This window comes from Olea europaea, unplaced genomic scaffold, assembly GCF_002742605.1.
Source record: "Olea europaea var. sylvestris unplaced genomic scaffold, O_europaea_v1 scaffold2260, whole genome shotgun sequence".
Classification (NCBI taxonomy): domain Eukaryota; kingdom Viridiplantae; phylum Streptophyta; class Magnoliopsida; order Lamiales; family Oleaceae; genus Olea; species Olea europaea.
The window spans coordinates 83,311-94,064 of record NW_019240654.1 but is presented as its reverse complement, the minus strand read 5'-3'; positions in this window follow the sequence as shown (position 1 = coordinate 94,064).

Here is a 10,754-nt window from a genome sequence, read left to right as displayed (position 1 = left end):
CATACAATTATTGAAGAAGATCAACAATGAGATTGATCAAAATGCCATTGAATAGATTCAACTTTCAAGATTACTTTTCATCTTGGGGATTTTAGTGAACACTCCGGCATTTTTTGTCGGGTATTTTTTGAATAAAATTCTGTCCAATTTTTATTCCCAACCTTCTATTAAATATTTGCTTTTTCTTGGATACTTAAATTCAATACGTATTAAGGTGATGTGACGAAAGAGGAAAAACAATAATTTAGCCAGTGATATAGTAGATATTGTAAGTTCATATATATAACTGGTTGATAAAAGACACAGAATTTAGTCCACCGTCAAGTTTGATGGTTTGAAAGAGCTTCAACTTTTAAGGAGATTGTAACATTGGAGCAAAAGGAAAATTGGAGTTAGTTACCAGGTACACGTTTGACTAAATAGGAACTGATGTTGACATCTCTGGAGATAAAATATGTATTGAGAAGTGAAGTAAAATTATCCCGCTAAATTGTCTATAAAACTTGGAATCTTTTATATATATATATATATTCATGAGAAAGGCTCTTTATTTACTATATAACTATAAACATCCAAATTTAATGAATGGAACAAAGTACTGCAAAGGCCTTAGATATACATGTATGGAGTAGATATATAATTGTTATCCTTAATATCAAAAAGCATATGTTTGAAAGATAAACTAAAAAAATTACCGATTTCTCAGAGGACTGTTATAGTTAGAACTCTAGATTCTTCAAAACACATGGGAATTCATAACATGGTGGCGTAAAGAACCCTAAGTCGTTGGGTTTTCTCATTGTACCGGATTCTACATTATAATAGAGGACACCTTCCGTTGAAAAAAAAAAAAAAACCAGCTTTTCAACATGACCAACCAATACCCTTGTTAGTGGCACAATGGTGTCACATATGGATGGAAAATTGATGCAATATTCTGAAATCCAAACACTATTTTTTGGTTCCTCGAGCCTCCACATTTTCACAATCGCTTTTTCCTTCCAACAGCGTACCAAATATAAACGGTCCTTTAACTCTACCAAGTAAGCATTGGCATCAGGAATATTGAGTTTTGGGCATGAAATGATTTTGGATTCTTCCTCATCCAAAATCAAAGGCAAGAATAGTTTTGGTAGCGAGAAGCTTCTGATATGTTCCGTAAAATATCAGCCAAAAAATCACGCCATTCACAGAAACAGAAGGCTCGCTAGGGCATGCAAAAGGACACGATTCAATCAATCTCCATGATTCTGATTTGAATCTGAGACTATAAGCTAGACTAAGAATTTCACACCCCATACTCATGCTGTGATCCTCGTTCTGCATAAACCACCGAACAATTTTGAGTTCTTTCGCAACAGATGAGTGCCCTAAACCTAAACCTACAAGATCAAAAGGATCAGAATGAGGCAAAATTGCTTTCTCTTTGGTGCTTAGATTACAAATGGAAATTTTTCCCAACCGAACATAAAAGATTATGATACGAAATTACTAAATAAATATAAGCATCCCTAATAGGGAAAAAGTAATTTTCCCGAATCCTTTCGTTAACTGTGTCCACGATGGACGTGTAAAGAGTGGAATCTTCGTAAAGGCTCAAAAACATAGATAAGATTTTTGATGAAGTCGTTGGCGGCGCACAGCTTTGACAAATCTAGGATGAGGAGAAAATATCAAGCTATGCCATTGTTTAGAAACACAAGTGAACCTGCAAAGAGACTTCTCAATGAGTCTTGACAGCACGTCTACTAATATGTCGGTTGGTAGTTCGTTCAATCTCATTCTTGTCTTCTCTACGCCTTGTCCTTCCATCAAGAGACGGAGGAAGATATTTGCTACGTGTATATCTCTTTCCGTGGAAGATTGTGATCAAAGATTTCTTTGAATTAATTGGAGTATTTCTAGATGGTTTAACTTTCTCAGGGTATTGTTTTTTCTATGTGAATTCGTAGTGTAGAAGATTAAATTGGGTAGGATTTGGAGTGCACAGTATATTCTTCACGATTTACAAACCCTAAAACAATAAGGTTTGTAAAACCTAATTTTGCGCCTATAAAAAAATAAAAAGTTTAATACTACTGGCGGCAAACTTCATTAGTCCCTAAACTCTTAGATGATGTAAAAAGACACCCTAGACAATTAAGTAGTATAAAAAGACACATTCTAATAAAAAAAGTGACACAATATTTATAACTTTTTTAATATTAAAAAATGATATTTGTCACTAAAAAAAGTGATAGAAATTAAGAAGGTTACCGAAAAAAGTGACAAATATTAAAAAAAAATGGGACTAAAATTCGAAAAAGTGACAATTAAAAAATATTATACAGATTAAAAAGTGACAAACACTCAAAAAGTGACAAAATTCAAAAAAACTAACAAACTCAAAAAAGTATCAAAATTTCAAAAAAAAAAAAAAAAAAAGTGACGCAAATTTTAAAAAAGTGACAAATCATAACCCACAATTTTCCATAGCCAAATTATACAAAAAGTTCACAACTGACAAACAAATTAAAAACTTTTGAACCAACAACTTAGACAATATAATCATAATCCAAAAATTTAAATACAACCAAGTTTCTAATAAGCTAACAACTAATGAAAATTGATAACTAAACTAAGATGTAATTGTCAAAAAATTGTATAAATACTCATCACTATTAATCGAATAATATCAAATCATCTATACCAAATATTTTCCAAAATCATTTACATTTTGTGCTTGTTCATCAAATGCATCTTCCATCTTTGCCTCATCAACAATCTGTGAGCTGAAAATCCATAGTACATATGGAACTATGAATGATTGAATTCTTGCAAGTCCCCTTTAATTCTCTCAAAAACTATGAATTTTTCTCTTTTGATGATAATATTTGATGAATATTGGAGTATAATATGTATATGAGAAATGCAGGAAATGTCCTTTAATGTATTATGCTATTAGATATTTGTAGGAGTTGAAAATTGGTTGAAAATTACTTCCAAGTTGGTTTCCAAATGAGTTCCAACCGAATAAAGAAAGTTACATTCACGCACGAATTTTGTCTTTGCATTGTAGTCAGTAATTTGATAATAACTTTGTCTTCCGATATCTGATTGAGTTAATTCAAAATGTTTCGAAAAGTTCACTCAAAGGGCTACAATTTTGCTATAAGTAGAAATTTTCGAATTCGAATTTTTAGTATGCCAAAAATGGGTTTCAATTTTTTACTAAAAATCCGAAAGATATCTTATGTGACTGGAAGTCGATTTATGATAATATTCCGATCATATTCTATTCCTTTTTTACTTCTAATTACATCAAATTGACTATTGTCAATTTTTAAAGTATCTATTGTAGTCCAAATCAACCACTGGATATTTACAATTTGATCCTCAAATTTTGTACTTCCCCATTTTTAGCCATTTTTGGCTTCTTTCTTTTAATTCAACTTCAAGTTATCGAGTTTGACCTAATAAACAAAATATATAATAAATTATGTTATAATTGCTTAAAGAACTATTAAATATCGATATTTCAAAGTCTAAATAAATGTATAAAATATACTTATCAATGAACATTATCTATCGAACATTTTTTGTACAACTAGTAGACACAAATTTTATAAGAAATGGAAAAAGATGTCAACTCTTCATTACTGATCATATCAAAATCTTATGAGTAAAAAATTAAGATTAGTAATTCAAAAATTTTTGAGCTTGTAGCAACAATTGTTTCCATAAAGAAAAATCTAATAACCTTTGCCACTGGGCATGTGAAATGCAGAAGCAGGAACCCTCCTTCCTCTCCACCCACACGACTTCTTCTGTGGTTATTCAAATTCAGCCTCAAACTCATCTTGTAGCCATTAAACATATAACATCTCCATAAACAGGAAAGTAAATGATCAAAATTATCAAATAATATCTCTAATAAGAAATTGAATTTGAGAATGATAACTTCATGAGCAAAATGATACACAATAATCCAACAAAATCTAGAATAACAACAAGAAATCCTATTTGACAATTCAAATCAAATTCGAATCTTTAAAAATGAAGCTAACAATTTAAGAGTTTTAATTATAGACATAAGATGCATATCATGCACTCAAGATGTAAATAAATACTAATGCAACAATGAGTGTCTTCACCTAAGATCTAGAAACGATTACATAAAAACCTCAAGGTCCACAAGTATTTCTTCCCCCTAAATTAAACTATGAATTTAGACCAGAAAAAAAAGAAAACGAAAAACCAAAACTCAGTCTTTTTTAATTCAAAACAACTTAACCCATCCTCTAATTCACAATGGATTCTTCAATTTTTCATCATATAAATATTACCCAGAAAGTAAAAAAAAAATATACGTGAGCGAGATAGGCGAATAGCGTACTTGAAATCGGAGTCGAAAACACCACCTATCATGAAGATGAAGAATGCCGTGATGATGGGGTCGGAAACACCAGTGGTGTATTGCCTGGAAATCATTATAAAGAAATAATAGATTTAGGGCTTGGTTGTGATTGATTCATGAATGATTAATAGTAGAATCTGGTGTGGTAATGAGTAGCGAAAGGAAAAAAGAATCATTCTTTTCATTTCTATGTCTCGTTTCCATGTCAATCCACACATTCCTTTAAAAAGTCAAATGAATGGAAGGGATCGTGAGGTGTTGGTGGGATTAGATTAGTTCAACCTTATTTGGTTTTCTTGTGACAGTAAAATTTAAGGTTAATTAATGTTAATGAAAAATTAAAAAAATTAAAAGTGCATTAGTCAAATTTTTAATTAATGGGCCGTATGAGGTGTTCACGAAATTATTCTTTTGATTTTTTTAAACCCGCAAGTATACGATTTGGAACAAGTAATAAAGTAGAAATTAGAGTTTGAATGTCATTTCACAGAAATTGAGTAGTTTAATTCTATATAACTTGATCTTAACTGAAACCAGATTATTCAATCAAAAAATTATAAATTGATTAACCATAACCTAGACTAAATATGGAATTGTATGCGAATTTTATGAACTATAATGCAAATTGACATCTTGAATGCAAGATAGATGTAAAAAATGAATGTAAAGCGCACTAAGATCACGAATTGACAACATGTTGAATTATTGAAGAATTAATGCTCCTAAATTTATCCAACAATCTCTCTTGAGTAAAGATGAACATATTCTCATATAGCATTGGCTTATATCTTTATGATGGGTACAAATATAGTAGAATGCATGTGCTTTTGTGAGTACTTAAAGATTCACGTAAGACATAGCGGTTTATCTCAATCTCCTATCGCACTCTACGATGATTTATACCTTGTCGAACTAATTTTCTTTCTCTTGAATGCGTGAAATATGTCACCACACTCACACAATTACGTGCACATAATTATGAAAGCAATAAATTATATATAAATCATTCAAAGTTCAATAACATGGTTAGATGTCAAAATTGCAAAACTAGAAATTAAAAAGTTATATCACAAGGTTCATCGATCTCCTAGTACATGAAAATCTAGCCCAGCATGGAGAAATTAACAAAATGCACAATAGTTGTAAGAAACGGCATCACTGGTGTAGGATTTGGCATGTAATCTCGTTGATCTTCGCGTCTCTCTTCGTGATTGTGGTGTAAAATCTCCTCCAATATGTTTTTTTTTTCTCTCCCAAGGCATTCTCCCTTGAATATGACGGCTTTTTTTATTTTTATACCATGTCTCGATTAGGTTTCTTTAAGAATTTGCACGCAAAACAGAAACTGTGGATTTGCACCAAGAAAACAACCATGTGACTGCATGTTTCAAGTGAGTGGCTCCTCTTGAAGTTCTGGTCACCACCATGTGACCGCGGAAACCACCATGCGACCGTGTGGCGGTCTCTTCTTTTTCAAGATAGACATTTAGTCCCCCATTTCTAATTTCTCGCGTCCCGACTTCTTTCTTCCATTGTTCTTCTCCCAGTATTTCAATTCTTCCACAAATTGATTCTTGAGTCTTTTGCTTCTTCATTTCTACCTCCGGTTCTTCTTTTGATTATTTACATGTTGGTCCCTGAACTGTCATTCTTTTCCATCATGGTCCGTTTTCTGTATTTTCTTGTTTCTAACGTCCTATATTATAAACAAAGTGGTGCTTAGCTCATTCACCTTCTAGATTTGTCCTTTGGGTCAACTTTCGATTATTTGCACTTTCGTCCCTAAACTTTCGTTTTCTTTCGTTTTGGTCTTTTTTGTGTCTTTTCTCGTGAATTCCATTATATCCATCAATATGGTCCTACAAAACTAAGAAGCACCGACACGGATTCGAGTGTCCGACAATGCGTCGGACACCTCGACACGCGATTTTTTGAAAAAGTTCCAACACGATACGTTACCGACACGTTGATTAAAATATTATTTTTAACTTATTTTAATTTAATAGTCTAAAGTAAGAATTTTTTATACTTATTACATTATACACACACACACACACACTATAGATTTGATTTTTTTGTATGTTTGATTTTTAATGAAGGGTAAAATGGTAAAAATAATAATTCATTGCATTTTTAAACAATAAAGCTGGAAAAAAAGTTAATATATGCTAAAAGAAATTTATATTGTTGTTAATGGGCCCAACAAAAGCAATTGATTTACATCATTGACTTTTCAATTCCTGCCTGGTTGCCTCATGTCTCTTCGTGTCTTCTCATTTAGTGCTTGTCTTCTTCTTCACCATCTTCTCTGCGTTTCTTCTTCTTTCTTCTTCCTCAGTTTTCTTCTTCAGTCACCGTCCACCTCTTTTTGTATAAAATCTGCATTTTTTCTTCTCCGACACGTCGCAAGTAACTCGGACACGTGTCGACGACGTGTCGGTGTCCGATCGGACACCGACACGTCGTTGCCGACAGCGTGTCCGTGCTTCCCAGCTACAAAACAAAATTGCCATATTCAATTGATTTTATCAACAATTAGTCATATTTTGTGGATCGAATAAGTGTATAAAAACATACTTATTACGAGGCCTAATTTTGCTAATGTAAAAATAGATGGAACTTGATCGATTTGGATAAATGCTGTCCATTTTCAAAATGTTATGAGGAAAAGTAACCTAGAATAAAATGTTGGGAATCTTTATCATCACTTACCCAAAATTCAAAAATAATATTAATAGGATATATTCAATTGAGACTTTTAATAAATTTTTTGGGATTTAAAAAAGTTTAAGAGTAGTACTGGCCCTAAAAACTTTAAGGTCCTAGGCGATTATTTATTATAAGGCCTTTATATATAATTTTTCACAAGCGTAGCAAATATTAAATATTTAGATAAATAGGATATTTATGTTTAAATGAATAAATTGTACAAAAGTAATCATAGAAATGTTTTATATACTAACATAAAAACATAAGGATAAATGCGTAGAAATTTTTTGAGGCCCCTATGCCGTTGCCTTAGTCGCTTTGATCCAGGGCCGCCTTTATTTAGGAGTATTCAATGTAGATTTTTTGAGACCCTTTAAAAGTAGGTGTATTCAATCGAGATTTTTATAAATTTTTTAAAAAGTTTCTAAAAGACATGGTGCATTCAATTAAAATTCTTTAGAAGTTTCTATATGTTTTGGGTTGTTCAAATTTTAATAAGTTCCAGGGACATTTTTAAAAATCTTTGGGGTACTAACTTTTAATCAAAAAGTACTTATATAAAATCTTAAAACTTATCTCTCATTAATCACAAGGTTTCTGGAGACTGTCACAAAAAAAAAAAATAATAATAATAATAATAAAAAATTGCTATGTATTTATTTCAATATTTATTTTTCATTTTTCCTTCTACAAATATTAGAGAAATGATTAAAATTTATTTTTTCCTATTGATTATTATTTTTTATTTATCTTTATATCTCTTTTATTGTTTATCTCTATTTTCTATTGAAAAAAAATTGAGTTATGATTTTTTTCCCTTTTCTCATTCATTTTTTTTGGTGAAAAATATCTATTTTTTATTTAATTACAAAATTGTATATGGAAAATATACAATTAAATTTAAATATATTGTTTTTAATTTTTTAAAGGTATATCATATTAATAATACTGAAAATTAAATTTATTTTTTTATCATATATAAATATGTATAATTTTGATTATTATTTATTTAATTTTGATCTTAAATTTTTATTCTTTTTAAAATAACTTTTTAGTTTATCGGGAGGGAAAGGGGAATTGTTTCACATTATTGCACTACATCTACGTGAATTCGACTTCAAATGAAAGTTTTCACAAGTCTTATGAATTTTACAAAAGTTTATAAAAATTTTAAAATGAAAGTTTATAGAACTCTAGGACAATTCCACTTGAACAGGGAGAGGGACAGAGGCTGAAAAAACAGAATGAGCTGGCAGACTGTCTTTGACTGTTTTTTTTTTAAATTTTCAAACTCTCCAATAGTATATTGACACCTGTCCGATCTTTTTTTTTTTTAGCCTGGTTTTGAATCTGTTCCTGTAGCATTGCTCTAGAACTCTATGAAAGACTTCCACTAATTCCAACCCCGTTTGCCTCCCATTTTGTGGTAATGAAAATGAGTGAAATAGTGTTTTTTTTTTTTTGAAAAATGAGTGGTTAAAAAAAAAAGGAAATTTTTTTTATTTAAGTATAATATTATTTTATAGAAAATTGTATGGTTGAAAATAGAAGAGAGAACAATGAAATGTGATATAATGTATAATGAAAATTAATGAAGGCCAAATGGGGGATCCATATAAATATACAAACAATTCACGAAATCCACAGAAGTCATAACTTAAAAAAAAATCCATCTAAATTTTCAAAAATCCCAATTGAATATACCCCCTAAGTTTTTGGAAAACAATATATAACATGCCTGTTTGAGTCCTATTTTAAATTTAAAATGCATTTTGTAATAGTATTTTATTTGAGAATGTGTGACTACAAAATAAGAAATTTTTTTAGATTGACGTATTAAATTATTTTATGAGAGAATTTGTGGTTGAAAATGAATTTTGAAAAAATGAATTTTCAAAAAATGGTGGCCAAACATAGGCAGTGTGATGTATTTATATAAAAACATGGTGTCAATATAATCACTAAATTTAAAACTCTTAAGGGAAAATTGCAGCAGCGATACCTGACTTTTCACTTTTTTGTGAACTTTACCCTAACCTTTAATTTGTGCTATCGAAGATCTCTAACATTTTAGAAATATGCAACATTTTGTCCATTTGACCGTTAATTGACCAAAAATCAAAGGGTTAACTTAATTTTGACCAATTTTAAAAGGTTAAAATAGTAAATTTATATTTTATATAATAAAACATTTAAAATAAAAATAAAATAAAATAATTAAATCAAAAAATTGAAAAACCAAAACCCTATTCAAAAGGTCATCTCTCCCACGTATTCCACCAACCCCAACCTCAACCTCAAAACCAAAACCAAGACAATAGGAGCTTCGCCACCGGCCATCTCCACCACCCAAGACAACAAGTACATTTTTGTGTTCATGTAAAGCATATGGATTATCGAGCTTGGACAGTCCATGGATCTTCTGAACTCAACTGGTCAAAGATTAGCAAAATTCGCAAGTGCCCTTAACATCCTTTTTCAGTTCCAGCTGTTGGAAGGGAAAATTGGGAACGTAAAGGATCTTAATCAGCTTGGAATCAAGTTGGGCGAAACTGTAGTTCACTGGATGCACCATTGCCTGTATGACATAACAAGTAGTGATGTGGTTACATTGAGGTTATTGAGTTTGGTAAGGCTGAAATTGATCACGATCGTTGAACAGGATTTGAGTCACGGGGGGAGTTTCCTAGGGAGATACGTCGAGGCCTTGCATTATTGTTCAACATTGTTAAAAAAAAAAAAAAAGGTTAAACCCCAATCTTGAGGGCCCCCACCGCCCCGCCCCTAGAGCTTTGTGAGGGAGGTAAATCTCGGGATGTGCCCCAACAGGTCAGGAAACAAGAGGTGCTTGTAGACTGCCATGTCTCAAGAATATTGTTCAACATTGTTCGATGCTTTAGGTGATGGATTGGGTGCAGATAATATAGAGAGGCATACGGTAGAGCAGCAATTGTTTGGTGTGAGATTAGGAATATTGTCGTGGACTTAAGGGCAATGACTAATTAGTCACGAATAGAAGCAATAGTCTAACATATATGATATCATTAGTACGAAGACTTGAGGAGTAGTATTGACGGATAAAGGGAAATAGAGTTCGTTAAACACCAAAAGTCTTGATGCATATACCCTCACTCCCTATGTTGACAAAAAGAGCAAAAAAAATTGAGACTTAGTGAGCACGTAAATTAAAAAAATATTTCGCACGTAAATTTAATTTTTTTTCCTACTGTTTAAACACATTTAAAAAAAAATCACTATACAAAACAACATTTTCCGTCAATTTCTCTTTATAATAGCCATCAAACATGGGCTCAAAGCACCATACATTGTGAGCTTATAAGAAAGTTTGATAAATGTTATCTTGAACATTCTCTTAGACACTCATATTGCAGTGTTGTAGTACATGCCTCGTGAGGAGGAGACGGGTTTGACCTCCCTCATGGCCCGATGTGTGAGGGAGAGATGGGTTTAGTCTCCCGCAAGGCTCGATGTGTGAAGAGGTGATTGTTGAGGCTGTCCCACATCTGTTGTAGAAAGGGTTGGTGGTCAGTTTATAAGTATAATGGAAAATCTCACATCTTGAACTAATTTTTCGGGTTGAGAAGACCCAATATTGTCCAACAGAATGCACATAATATTCACATGCTCA